The sequence below is a fragment of the Falco biarmicus genome, chromosome 1, assembly GCF_023638135.1.
Source record: "Falco biarmicus isolate bFalBia1 chromosome 1, bFalBia1.pri, whole genome shotgun sequence".
Classification (NCBI taxonomy): Eukaryota; Metazoa; Chordata; class Aves; order Falconiformes; family Falconidae; genus Falco; species Falco biarmicus.
The window spans coordinates 105,814,212-105,829,277 of NC_079288.1; positions in this window are offsets into that span (position 1 = coordinate 105,814,212).

A 15,066-nucleotide genomic window follows, 5' to 3' on the forward strand; every position below is an offset into this window, starting at 1 on the left:
TTTCAGAACTACCACTCTCGGACCACTAGTTTGGTTTAGCTGATGTCAGTGAAACTACTAGTGTTTGTCCAAAGAATGTGCACATTCTAAAATGAAAGTGAGGTTAACGTGGTTTCATGAGCTATAAAGGCATAATTAAAAGATTACTGTTTACTTTCAGTTCAGGATCACTTATTAGCTCAAGGTATATTTAGTGGGAAGAGCTAAGGCAAAAGATGAAATTTAACAAGGTATTGATGGTAAAGTGAGTTACACATCAAAATTTTAACAGAGGTGACCCAGTTACAGCTTACGCCTGACGGTGACGTAGTGCCGCAGCTGACAATACCCAGAGTGCCAGGGATCTGGCAATTCATGAGGAACAAGTTGCCACACCAGAGTCTGGGATGGTTATTAACATTTAGAAAACTTTAGTTAATTAAACCAGAAAAGACAGAAAAAGACCACATCATATTCATCCCTAATGCAACTTAAGTGATATTCATCTAAACTCTATTGTTGTGGATTTTGTTGTGGGTTGTTGTTGTTTTTTGGGTTTTTTTAAATAACCAGTGATGTTTCAGGATCAGTGAAGGCCAGTACATGCTCAAAACTGATGTTACTCCCTCCAAGTAAACAGAACTCCACTGATGATGAACTTGCCTCTCTGGTCCTGATCTTTATTAACATAGTGATTTCTGCCTTTGCAAAGAGTATACGATATATATCTGCAAAAAGTACAGGGTAGTACTTTTACACTCATTTTGCACAGGTGTAAATCAAAAGGCAAAGTATAAAGCTATAAAAGACTGAGCTCCTGCTTTAAAATTCCTATTTTTATGAGCTTCTCACTACAGGCTTTATTACTCAAAGAGTGAATATTAGAAATGTTAATAACATGAATAAAAAAACCCCAAACAATTACGTAACATCTTCCCTAACAAGATACTTCAATAAAACCTTAACAATTTATAGGGAAGGTAGGTACAATCTTCTCATTCAGTATAGAATCTCAGCATTAATTAACAAGCCAGGACTATGTCGCAAGTGACTGAATTTTGTGAATCAGCAGGTACAGTAACATACAGAAGAAAATTTAAGGAGAATGAACCTCAGCATGTTTTGCTCAGATGTAGTCACGCAAATCTATTACTTATCACAGTATGTCTATTACACATAAGTAAGCCTACTGCAATACAAATGTAACAACATAAAATCTTGAGTTTGCACCAGCATTGACAAAATTTTTGATCAAAAGAACCACCACCTTACTAGTTTAAAAATGTGTGCAAATAAATAAAAAAGTGAGATCCTATAACATTATAACAATTTACAAATAACACAAGATGTTTCTTCTACTCTGCTAAATTATTTTTTTTTTAGAAACAATCTTACTACAAGGTATTACATCTTTCTGTGTTATAGTACTGCATTGCAAATCTGTTATTCTGAAAGATTAGGGCATATGCCCTTTTAATTTCTGTATATTATTTGGTTGTTGGAAATTATAAGCAAAGGTGGTTGAGGTTTTTGGTTGGTTGTTGTTTTTTTTTTTTTCTTCTAAGACAAAGCAAAAATCATAAAAGGAGTATTTTCATGAGCTGGGAAAACTTCTATAACCTGCACGACAGACCAAAATGGGCATGAATACAATATAAAAGTTCAGCCTCAAATAGAAATAACACATTCATTCTAATTTCCTATTCACATTATAGAGTGTGCTGATATAACATACTTCAAATGTTGGCAGCATCCCATGACATCTTGAACGATGCTCTACTCCCAAACAATCCTGCCCAAATATCAATCTTTTTCTGCTCTCTCTGTAGCTACTTTGGGAATACAGATGCAAAAAGAAACACTCCGCTCTGAGAATTAATCTTTTCTTGGAAGTTGTTTGTATCTGAATCCATGAATCCCCATGACTTCGTAATAATCTCATCAACCAGCAACTGTGATTGAACAATAGATAACTCCTATTAGGAGTGATGAATAGACACAAATTTACCTGGCAGACTACTAAGTAAGCAGTCTCTACTTTTCAGTGTTCAGAAAACTAAAATGGCTTTCAATAACTCCATACTAATATCCAAAGCAAGCAGTGTGTGCCTTTAAGAAAAAAAAAAAAAAAGACAAAAAAGACAAAACAATAAAATATTTCAAGAGGATTGTTTCTAGGCAATGTGAGAAACATACTGACATTCTGTTTGCAAGAAGCAACTATTAGTAATATTGAAGCAGTGACAGAGGCCAGAAAAGCAAATCTCTTGGATTATAATGATTTCCTCCAGCATAATAAATTCCTAGCAGCAAAGTTCCTTACCTGACTTTCTAAAAGTTCAGGGTGTTTTTTCTTTATGATCTCACAAGAAAATGGTGACAAACTGAGAAAGGAAGGGTAGGCTGAAGGGGGTCAGCTGATAATAACATGCTGAAATCATTGATCTTCATCCAAAACACAGCATCTTGACTGTTAATTACCAGTACCTGCTGCAGGGACTTACAATAGGGTGGTCCTCCTTCCTTGAAAATAAAGCATAATAATAATACAGGAAAAAACATATTAGCATTAAGTAAATTAAGCATATTCGTACTGTAGCTGTTCAGGACCACTGCTGATCACCTAGCACATGTCAAATCTTAATCTTACCTCTATCCATTTTAATAGCTAGGCTTCCATAGATTAGACATCTGTATTTCTGCTTGTGACTCCTGGAAGATTGACTGGGCAGTGCATATGTAGGGTAATATAACATCTTATGTATAGCATCTTATGGATTCTGGATATGGATGAATCCCTGTATAAACAATCTATAATGAATCTGTGCGTACATGGTGGCCAGTTTTCCAGGTTACTCCTCCTCCTCCTCCAACTGACCTGTTGGACATGCAAGGCAAAAGGACAAACACTTCTTTTTCTACGAAGACCACAGAAACCTCCAAAAAAGGCAGAAGGACAAAAATTACTCTCAAAAGCAGCAGTCTGTAAACAAAAACAGCGGAGTCAGCAGGTAGGTGTTTCACTTCTTATGGTATTCCACTTGCAGAAGTTCCAGTTGAGTACCTGCTGAAAAGCAGAGGTTGTACTCATTTATATTTCAAACCATAATAGACATACTTCTGTTGCTATTCAAAGAAGAGGGAAAAAATCAGGCGGGGATGGGGGTGAGGGGTGGGGGTGCTATTAGGTTTTAAATAGTTTCCAATTTCAGGCCCAATAGAACACGAAATGGAAATTATTACATTAGGAGTTAAAACCAGAAATATGGAAGAACACAAAAAGTTACATTCAGGTTGCCTACTGCTTTTTCAGCAGAGCAAAGTCTTTGTAAACACATAAGTACACTTTTTTTTTTCTCCCAATGAAGAAAAGATGTATCTTATAACCTCTAAGACAAGCCATAAACCCAAAGCAAACCTGATTACTGTAAACAGAAAATGTTGTTTAAAAATTCAGTTTTGGGAGCATAAATATTTAACTGTCTTGAGCATGTCTTAGAAGCTCAGAATTACTCAAAATAGTATCAAGAACAAACAAAAAACAACCTAAACTATTTTAGTAAGAAATATGTTATGAAAGTCTTTTCTTCTCATATTTCACTACTTCAGCAAATTTAGACTAATAAAAAATGTCCTGGATTATTACTTTATGTCTGAATCTGGTATCTCCAACTCATATCATCATCAGTGGGGGAGAAAGATGATGAATGCTCCTTTAATTATTTGAATGACTACAAGGTTTTGATATACATGAAATCAATAAAAATACATTACTCACAAAGCATAGTGTTAGCATAATAAACTGTTTACCAGCAACTAACTTTGTATATGTTTTAAGAAGCAAAATGAACCATTCAAAGAGGAAAAAAACTGTATATATCTTCATCAAAAAAAACCCAGAGATTATTTTGGAATAACTTACAACGTCACAAGCTGCCTCAGTAAGAAGCCAAACGGCAGAAAGACGCATTAGAGAACGGATTCAGACGGACACCACACTTCCATTGTTCTGAACAAATAGGATGGGCAGAAAAACTTTCTCTACATATCACAGTCTTTGCTTCTGTGGAGTCTGCCAGTTACTACATCCCATGATAAACACCTGGCAGCAACTAAGGCAGGACATCTCTTGCTCCCCACCAGCATTCTTGGTGAAGAGTATTGTTTTGACTCATTTCACACCTAGCCAAACTCTGAGCAGTGCCATATACACTCTCCTGATTAATTTGACTTAGTTTTTATGAAGAATTCACTCAGCCTTACAGAGCCCAGCACTTGATAGCTCTATATGCATATTCAGAATCAAATAATGAAATAACTTCATTCTTATCACTGTATGGTATAGCTAATTACCAGATACATATAGCTTATTTCCCAATGCCTTGCTCCAAGCATTAGACAACTGGCTACACACTTAAGATTCATTAGGTTATTTGTTGAGTGTTAAGTGAATCCTGATTGATAATTAATATCACTAGGGACTACTCATTATAAAATATACATAGCCCAAATTTTAATAAATAGATTTTATTAAGAGCAATTTTAAATCTAAAATGGAAAACATAATTTCTAGAGCAATTATTTTAAGGAATTGCACTAATAAATAGTAATACATTATATACAGTTTAATGATTAGCAATTAATTTATATAATCACATTAACAGTAAGATATATGAAAAGCAATTACAAGTATTATGTATTCAAAGAGTTTAACTAATCGGAATACCCAAGTATTATTTTCTAAATAACACAAAATAATTTCTCTGATTAAATCTTTAAGATAATACCCAATAGGGATCACTAAGACCTAAAACTTATGGCAAGTGTTAGCTTTGAAAGAAATTTATTGCTGACAAGTAGGAAGATACATGTAAGGGTATATGAAAAAATACATGCCTATAGTTGACGCATGTTCATACTATAGACATTAACTTTCAATAAATTTACTTCAGATAAAAATTGAAAATTGTGGAAAATTCTGCTACACAGAGCTTGTTTGAATGACCACAGTTCTGTCTGAAAACACAGACTGGAAACAGTCCTGCTTCTCAAATATTCTTCTATTTCTACTTAACAGTTTTATAAAAATATATGGCAAAAATAAGCCTTCAATTATGTTTCAGCATTTGTTACTCTAAGTAATTACTGCAATTATTATTATTATTTATTTTAAATTATGTTCATCTAATTTTGGTACATTTCTAAATAAAAGTAAAGTACCTTGAACATTTAAAATCTCATTTTGAAATGTAATATTTCAGAAAGTTCACCTTTGTGCTCCATCTCAGGGTTATCTTCAGATATATTTTCTGAGTTCAGCACAAATTTGCAAATTATTTTAGCTGGGTTAAATCAGACATATAAGAGAACCACACACCCACCCCCTCAAAGTTTGCACTCATATTGTCTTTCCTCAGCAATGATAATTGGATTTTTCTGCATAGGTTATTTTGATTCCAGCAGAGACAAACCAGTTTAAATGGTGAATCATTTTATGCTGTTCCCCAGGCACCACTAATCATGGTAATCTAATCTGTTCAAATTAACCCACATGCCACAGTTCCACAGACAATTAACCCTTGTATTTCAGTGAGTTGTGCAAATCAAATCTCAACCACATTACTATAATCTTCTGCACGCTATATAGATTGCTACGGCATTCATAATTGCTCATGAAGACTTTTCTTTTACACGATTTCTCCCATTACTCAAATAACATCTAAGTAAAATTCAGAGAAAAACAGAAACAACAAAATCAATCCAGCATCTCAACAACTCACAATGTCATAGAGAAAACACCAATTCTCTTTATCGTTACAGACTAGGACTCACAACATTTATTGCATCTGAATCACTGAAGGCACACTATCATGGCTGTATTAACTACTGCAGGGGTCCCGAAGGCTATTCCTTCATGGCTCTGTTTTTAACCCCCAGTAACGCTCCCGTGACCTCATCCCCTATCCAGGTCAGCAATGTCAGGGCAAGCAGACTTGTTTCTTGACTAGGAAGGCCAGACTGGGATGTAGGGATGGGCAGCGTTAGGTGGCTGAGGACAAAATGCTCTCACCATAGCTACTTTGGGAGTTTCTTCTAACATTGCTTGTGCTGCATGTCCCATTAGGTGGCCATTTCAAAACATATTAGAATTGATTACAAGACAGACTATTAAACTTCTTGACAAGTAACCTGACTTTCATAGGACTTTGTTGATTATAAATTCACTGCCCTGTATCTACCACTCATGAAGGGCCTTGTCTTTGTCCAAGACAGTATGAGGTAAGAGAAAAGCAGACTTCTTCCAGAGCAAAATTTGTGCTGTAGCTGTGATGTCTCTCAACTATCTAGTCTAGAGAAGGATGTTAATTGTAATTGTATACATGAAAATTGGAAAAGAAAAAAGAAAAGAAAAAAAAAAAAAAACCAAAGAAAAACCTTGAATGATCTGTTTTGTCCTCTGGTGAGTTTTCCTGACTCTTGGCAAAACTTTCAGTTAGTAGAGACAATTTCCCAGCAGAGACACAATGTGGAGAAAATAGAGGGCAGAACAGCATACCAAAGAGAGCAAGGTTCTGTGGAACAAGGGCTCAAAGACATCTTTTACAGTATATAATGTCATTAATATTTACCATCCTCAGTGGTCTAGAGACATTCTGATGAGCTGCATTATGGATGCCTGTACAGCATCCCAGCCAACGGGTGGGATGGGGGAATCTCCTTGAGCATCTGAGTGATCCTCAGGTATTGATTTAACACAGAAGTAAACACAAAGTTGACAGCAGCTGTACACAGTTGGAGATTTTATGATGGATACATGATGCCTGTGACACACTAAGGACTGTGGACTGCTTATAAATAGCTCACAACATAAAAATAACTCTCAGAATTAGCTGTTACAAATCCTGTGGCAAAAATCCCTTAACTAATTTTCTTCTGTATGTTACACAGAAGTGATTTATTTTGCACTTCTCATATTTAAAAACTGAACTTCAATGCTAAAAGGACATGCAGATTGCAGGGTAAAATCTGTTTCTTGATTAAATTTGCAAAGCTCACAGAATCAGTTCTTTTGTAGCTACCTTCAAAACTTCATTAATACCTGTCATATTGTTATTTACAGATAATAAGCATATGAACTCAAACTAAGAATGCTGATTTACAAACTTGAAGGAGTACTCACAGTAACTTTCTTGCACTACACTGCAGTGACAACACTGTCATTCAGTAAAAGATATATAGTTACAAAACTGTAATAGAGACCAAGATCTACATTCACTGGCAACAGTAAATTTAGAACACAGTAGTTAGAAGAAAATAGAGGAATCCCTTGCATTATAGCTTACAGGAACTGTGATGCACTTCTGTAATGCTTACTTAAAGATAGATGGAGAAAAAAAATAATTATATTCCGACAACCATTTCCTGTGTTGCACTGTCATAGCCCAATAAAATAATTAGCTCTGCCATGCCTCAAGTGACTTCAAAGTCATCATTAGTTGATAGTAAATAATCAGAACACTGTTTAAAATACAAAGTAGTTATCAACATATTCCAAATATTTTTAATTTAAGAGATTATTTGAAGATCACAGGATAATGTCTGAGTAAGTCCCTTGATGATTTTTCCATCTGACAGTGCAGCCACATGCTTTGTCAGCTGAAACATAACTCAGCTTCATGCTGTGTTATCAACACATTGGAACAGCAAATATTTAGAACTAGTCTGAATACTGTGATGTGCAGGTTCCTGCCTCACTGTCTATTCATAGTCATTCTTTCAAGTTAGAAGAATTTACCATTTTGCAGTGTACAGGGGTTTCTTATGTTGTCTTGCTGAGAGTTTTAAGAAATCTCTCTCTGCAGGGCACAGTGCATTGCAAACACAGACATACAGGAAAGCTTGGATACTTCAGAAAACCTGGAAGTCTGGTTGCCTTACAGTGCATTTAGTATGAGATGTAGGTGACGAAGCCCAGATTCTCTTGCAATTACCAAGCTAAAAGCAAGCAGTAATGGGACAAGAAATAGAACCCATGCAACAGCATTTTTACCTGTTCTTTTTATCTGAGTATTATTACTTTCCAGTCACACCACATTTTATTCTAAACTTGAGTACTAAACTAACTTTTTAGGTCCCAATGAAAAAAATTACATTAAAACTTCTTCTGTCTTTCAATCACGAAAACACATTCAGTTGCTTCTCTTTCATCAGGGACAGTTAATCCTTTTGGTACAGAATTCCCTGCCAAATTCATACAGTACACTTTTTCCTTTCATCCCCTGTTATTTGTTCTCCCCAAAGACCCAACAGCCAAGATCAAATTAAGCTTTTTTAATACTCTCCACTGCACAGCTCGTGACTTAGAAAGGGTGACAGTGGAGCTTGTATCACATTAACCTTACATTTACATGGAAGGAATGACATCCTAACAACATGCTTTAGTCTTCTAAATCTAATCAAACATACCAAGTGCTACAGTTACTATGTTCAGTCATCAAACTCAAAGCACAACAATCAGAAATACCTTGAGCAGTAAGTCACAATCTGTGAGTTTAGTAACAAGGAGAAATATGCAGCAGCAGAAACACTGAGCAACTGTGCAACTCTCAGGAAGACCTTTATGAGCCCTTACATCTCAGGATTTCCACCACACACACACCACAAGAAGTCTGTGGATGCAAAATGTTTTGCATACTGCATAGAAAGACATATCTTCACTTACGGGGAGGCCTCTTTGTAGGACTGGATTTCCAAATGAGCCACAATAGTGGCATTAAAAAAAGGGTAAACTGCTTTATGACATTGCGTTAAGAATTTCTCCTGTATTTTAGAAAATGTTCTGAACTAATTCCATTATACTTAAATAGCAGGGCATGAGCAAAAACAGTTCCATAAGAAACAGTATCTGGGCTGAAGGACACGAAATTTTCACAACCATACAAACAAATCTTACAGGTAGGTCTCCAGTACTGCTATAATCCCTAATAATCCCTCTAACGCAGCTGTAACAGAGTTCTTCAGTTTATCTGTTTTGTTTTATTGTGGGGATTGCTTTAGCCTAACCTCAGTATGTAACTGGACTCTGTGCTGTAAAAACCCACAAAAATATTTGTGGCTGCTGCAGTTTGCCATCCAAAATTAAAGCCAAGAAATACCTAAGTTTTTGAAAACATAAGGAAACAAGGATAGTAGTGGCCACAGTGTTGGGATGCAGTCTCAAAATATAAGTCACGTGAGCACTGGGTTGGCTCAGTATAGTATATTTTATATTTATATATATATATATATATATAGTATATAATATATAACTCACTAGAGGTGAGTTACAGAAAAGGGTTTAAAGGAAGGTAATTAAATCACTTTGCAGATATTTAGAAAGATCATGGTGGAAACAGCACAATTTTTTTTTCAATAATTAACAAGTGGATGATTAAGGATGGTATCACAGGTCCACTGGAGATGGAATCAACATTTTAATGGTAATTAAATGCCATGAAAATCCTCAAGAAGAGCAGACCAGACTCTTCTGATACATGATACCAAGAGGGAGCCAGTTTAAAAGAGCACAGAGGAGAACGTGTGATTAAATACAGTCACTAATAGAAAACCAGAAAGAGGCAATTGAGAGGGTGAGGCTATATCTGTTCCTGATACTGCCTGGGGAGGATAAGCAAGTAGAAAGCTTGACTTAGCCTTTGCCCACAGAGGTAGGAAAAGCTATATGAGGCACTTTTTCCTTGCAGAAAATGTGACCTTGTGTTTATTTTGGAGTAACTTTTCATTCATATTGAAACTGGTCAATTAACATTAAAAATGCAAAAGGAAAGGCTAGAATATCTGCCTTTGGGATCGTTCATTTTTTATCATTGTTTTTAAATGGCCAAACAAAAGCAAAAACAAAATCTGTCATACTCCCCTTGCTTTGAGATGTGGAGCTGCGTTACAAAAGTTACTTCTCAATCAGAAACAGATACTATATATAAACACAGGCTCCTACGTGGAAACTAAACAAAGATCTCATAGAGGCTGACCCTGAAGTTTTGCTTGTGCAGAGCTACTGTTAATTCTGAAGATGGTAAGTGTGTGAGGACATCAAGATGCTCCTCTTTAAAACTAAGCTCACTAAGAGAAATGGGTGTTGATCAAAACTGAAACTTAAGAATACTCTTATGAGACACGTGGTCCTTTAAAATCCCTTCATTCTTACTTCCCACTATATATTATCTTTAGAAATAAATGCAACCTCAACTTTTACTGTTTCTACTAGTTTCAAAAAACATCCATTACTAGCTTTTGGTCCAAATTTTACATCATTACAGAAAGTTCAGCACCTAGATTGAATTGTTTTCTATCTGCATCAGGGGTCTTTGTCTCAGTAAATCCCTGACAAGATTTATTGCACCCACTTGTCTCTCAGACACATCAGAGATTCCATCATGTAGCGAGGTGGGGGTCGGTGTCTGCTCCCAGACAACAAGCGACAGGACAAAAGGGAATGGCCTCAAGTTGCACCAGGGGAGGTTTAGATTGGGTATTAGGAAAAATTTCTTCACTGAAAGGGTTTTCCAGCATCAGAACAGGCTCTCAGGGAAGGGGTGGAATCACCATCCCTAGAGGTATTTAAAAGACATGTAGATGTGGCACTTAGGGACACAGTTGAGTGGTGGTCTTGGCAGTGCTGGGTTAATGGTCGGACTCGATGATCTTAAAGGTCTTTTCCAACCTAAACCATTCTATGATTCTATGTATACAGATTCACTTATCATTGCAGACAGAAGATGGCTGTGCCTGCCCTTATCCTGCAGTATTACTATATTCCATTTAGATTTTTATGAAACAAAAAATTCTCGAAGGAGTTACACTAAGAGATCTTCTGCTAAAATGGTATTGTTTTCTCTCTTCAGTTTTCTATATTGTGTCTTCAACTATTCACATTTGTATTTTAGAAATGAAACACAGAACTACTGTTTGTGTAATGGAAAAACTAAGAGCATTATTCTTAAGGAATGAGTAATTTGTCCTATTGTTAACAACTAATGCAAAAAACAACAAAGGCTCCTTTTTCTAGGAACAATAGCTGAATTAAGAAGATATGTAGAGCTAAAAAATCTACTTCAGAATAAATTCTGCCTCAGGCTTGCCCCTTTCCTAATATAATGACTTAATATCTTCTTCTGTATTAAGAACAAGAAATCTTATATTTTACTTTATTATACCCTTAAATTTCTTGTCTTATTTTGTTTTTAAATGAAATGGACTATGTATCATGCAACATGTCACAAAGCACCAAGGTTAAAAAGTCTTGCTCTGAACTCTTTTTTGTAGAAGACTGAAAATCCTACATTCTAGCATTGTTCAATATGGGAGACAGATTTTGGTGTTAATCCTACAGATTGAAGGAGAGGAATTTGAGACGTTAATGATTTTCTACACATCTCTGCAAAAAAAAACGATTTCCCCATAGAAACTGTTCTGTCTTGAATCAAAAAAGTCTTAATTTTTTTCCAGTATCTTGCAGAGGTCGTTTAATCCTAGTTTATACATTTAATCTTAGTATATACACAAATAAACAAACAGAATAATAGCCTTTAAAAATAATTAAACAAATACAAAATCAGCTCTCTCTCAGACTTGATTGCTTTTCTGTTGAAGAAACTTTTAAATCCATGTTAAAATGTATCTGTGATGAATTATGCAAATTTTATCCAGATACAAAAGATCTGAAGTAGGATACGTGGGAATAAGTATCTTCAAACTGCCTTAGTACTCAAGCCCATAAAGTCATTATATTTATCAGAAAGCCTCAAGAAAACACTCTGTTAGTGTCAGAATAATGAATTTGGTCTCCAAAATTTTTGAGAAATGTGTTAATTATTAAGAATATTTTTTCCCCCTTTTCTGCTTCTAGAACCTCATTATTTTCATCTTGGGTTCAAATGACAAACTTCCTCATGGTTTTACTCTTTCAAAAAATACTTTAAGACAAATTTAGATTTCAGATTAGGAAAAAAAATATTAAAAGTTATCAATGATTTTTCATTTTTAAAAACTAAAAGGCAAAGCTTTGAGAAGACCAAAAGAGTTCAATAAGCTCATAAATGTATTGTGTAGTTTTAGCTTACTGAAAGACAAATATTTTACAGATACACTGTCAGTGAATACTAGATAGGTATTTAATTTATATCCATGATCTTTCTAAAGTGTCATGAATCCATTAGAAAAACTGTGGTTTGGTGGTCTTCTTGCATCCTTGTCAAAAACGTGCAACAAGAGTATCACAAATACCATTCATAACAGAACCTCCTTTTAGAGTAAACTCAGTGGCAATCAATGGGCCTGAATCTTGTTCCCCTTCTTGAACCGTAACAGTTAATCAATCAGGAGATTGTCCTTCGGGACGTGGCCTTCCTCCTTTATACTCCCTTTGTAGTTGTACATATCATCCAAAATACTTCTGTATTCCTTCCTACCAAAAATGCTTTGTCTACTAACATCATCTCTTGATAGATGGAGAGTCATGTTGCAGAAAACTTTGCTGAACTAAAAACTGTCTTTTTTTCTGGGTATTTCTTAAGTGAGAACTAATCTAAACATTTTCAAACTGTCCGTTAGCAATTAAGCTTTGCTAGAAGAGGAATCATTATAGAACATAAATGCTCTAATTGTGCCTGTTCTATTACTTTCTATTTTTTCCCTAAATCAACATTAGAAAACAAAACAAAACAAAAAACCTACAGACATAAACAAAGGTTTTATCACTTCATATTATGAAAATTCAGGCATACTTACAATTAAAACTAAATTGCAGTAATTCACGTCTAAGGACAGTTGTCCTTCCTACTACTGTAAAAAAGAACATGTAAATTTTTTCCCATATTTAAGTTTTAATGGCTGCTTTCAAATTTTATTTCCACTGACCACAGATGTAGAATAAAGTAATGCAGCAGTGTAAATAACTGTAGCAGTTTCTCTATAGACAGATAAAAATTCATGATCATTAACAGTAAACTATAACCACCAACAATAAACATTTAATGATAATCATAAAAAGAACTGGGCATTGTGGAGATCAACAAAGTTATGACAACTCTGCATTAAATCTGTTGTCATGTGTTTAAGACAACAGTATTCCACTGCAGGATGGCAAACGGTAAAACATTGACTACCTTCCAATTCTGGCTGTTTAAAAAAAATATCCCTGGAATGGAGAATTTGGGTGGTTTTTTTTCTTCTGTAGATTCTCAAATTGATCATCTTTCCTTGCACAAACATTTTACACACACTGCACTGTCAAGAAAATTGTGCAAGTAAAGCAAAACAGGTCCAATTTAAAACTCTGCCTATTTTGCAACTATGGCTAAACCGTAACTAACACTCCGTTCAGTGGAGTAATTTTGCCCATTTTTCACCAGAAAGAGTGGTTCTCAGTGCAAGAAATTACTTTTCTCCTTTCACTATGCAAAACACACGGACCAGATGGGTGAAAGCTGATTTGTTTTTTCTTGAAGCCTGTTTTCACTAAGCAGTTATTAAGCTGGCTCCACATATCACACAATCAGACCCAAGATTCTAATTCAGGAAGGCACATAATAATTTGCCAGCCCTATTCATCTTACTGACCCACAGTTACCTGTTTGCTCAAGTACCTTACTGAACTGGACTAAAGAAAGGTTAGAGGGAGAGAAATGCAAGCCATGCAGCTTCTATGAAAACTGTAGTTAAAGAGGACACATAAAGCAGTATCTTCAGTGCTCCACCTCTAACTCAGAGATTTTGGGTTTACATAACATATACTATAGCAATTTTTTTTATTTTCAGGAAAAGACTGATGAAATACACAAATTGCTTTCAGAATCTAATGCACTGTCTTTTGAAGATGATAATTTTATTGCTTTCATTCCGTGTTTTAATGCAAGCGCAAATCTATGAAACCTGCTGTAGAACTAGTCAGGAAAGTAGATTCAAGTACAAACAAAACAAACCAAAAATGCATTTAAAACAACAAAAATTGTGTCATTATTCTGACTTGTGACATACATTGCAGACAGTTCAACAAAACAGCTACATGCAGAAAAATAGATTTAAAACTTTAAAAATGTCCTAAGACCACAGCAGTATTTGTTTTGCCTTCTTAATTCAACAATAACTTTTTTTTGGGGGGGGGGAGGGGGGGGAGTCCAGATCCCATCTTTTTCAGGCAACTCATTCAGTCACAGTATCTCTGCTGTGCCTACCTACAAAAACAGCTTTTTTGGGAGGGAAGCAGAATTCTGCTTAATGCAGGTCTAATGTTTTCACCCAGCATACTGAGAACAAAGGATAAACACCACACACACAAACACACCATAAACAGAATTCAGTTAGTAAAGTTTCCTAAGTTTCTTACATTTACGGAAGAATATTGTGGTTCCAAGATCCATAAATTATCCTGAAAAATATCATTAATCTCTTTCGGTAAACATAAAACTTGCAGAACCATACTTTTAAAGGAAAAATGAAAATGGGTGAAATTTTAACATAACCTTTTTTAAGCTAAAAGGTCCCATAGTAAAGAAAATAGTTACAGACACATCAGCTTAAGAATATAGTCTTCCACTGGATCATACATAGATTGATTTAAGGTTTCAAAGGACAGTGATTTATTTTTCTTTAAAGTTTTCAAGTGGCTATTTATACCAACTGCTAAAAATCACCACTGAAACAGTGTCTTCAAAAAAGCCATCTTCAACAAAGATGGCTTATTTTTTTGAAATCACTTTATGAAACTGAATTTCAAAGGCAGAACATAATTTTGTCACAAGTTCAAAGCTGTGATGACAGCATTGGACTTCTGTGGTTATTAATAAAGAATCAATAGATCAAATAAAAAAAACATAAACTTATGTCTGAATGTTTAGAAAGGAATGAAATGCTACTTAAATGGAAGCAGCAATTTGAGTCATACTGGTTTTCAGATAAATGATAAGAACTGGAGAGGAAAATTGAAGGAAAAAAATTGTTTACATTTAGTTTAAGTTAAGGTAGACCTGAAATTAAGAGTTAATGACCATTTAAAAATAAGTTTCTTGTTTTAAGTTCCAAGAAAGA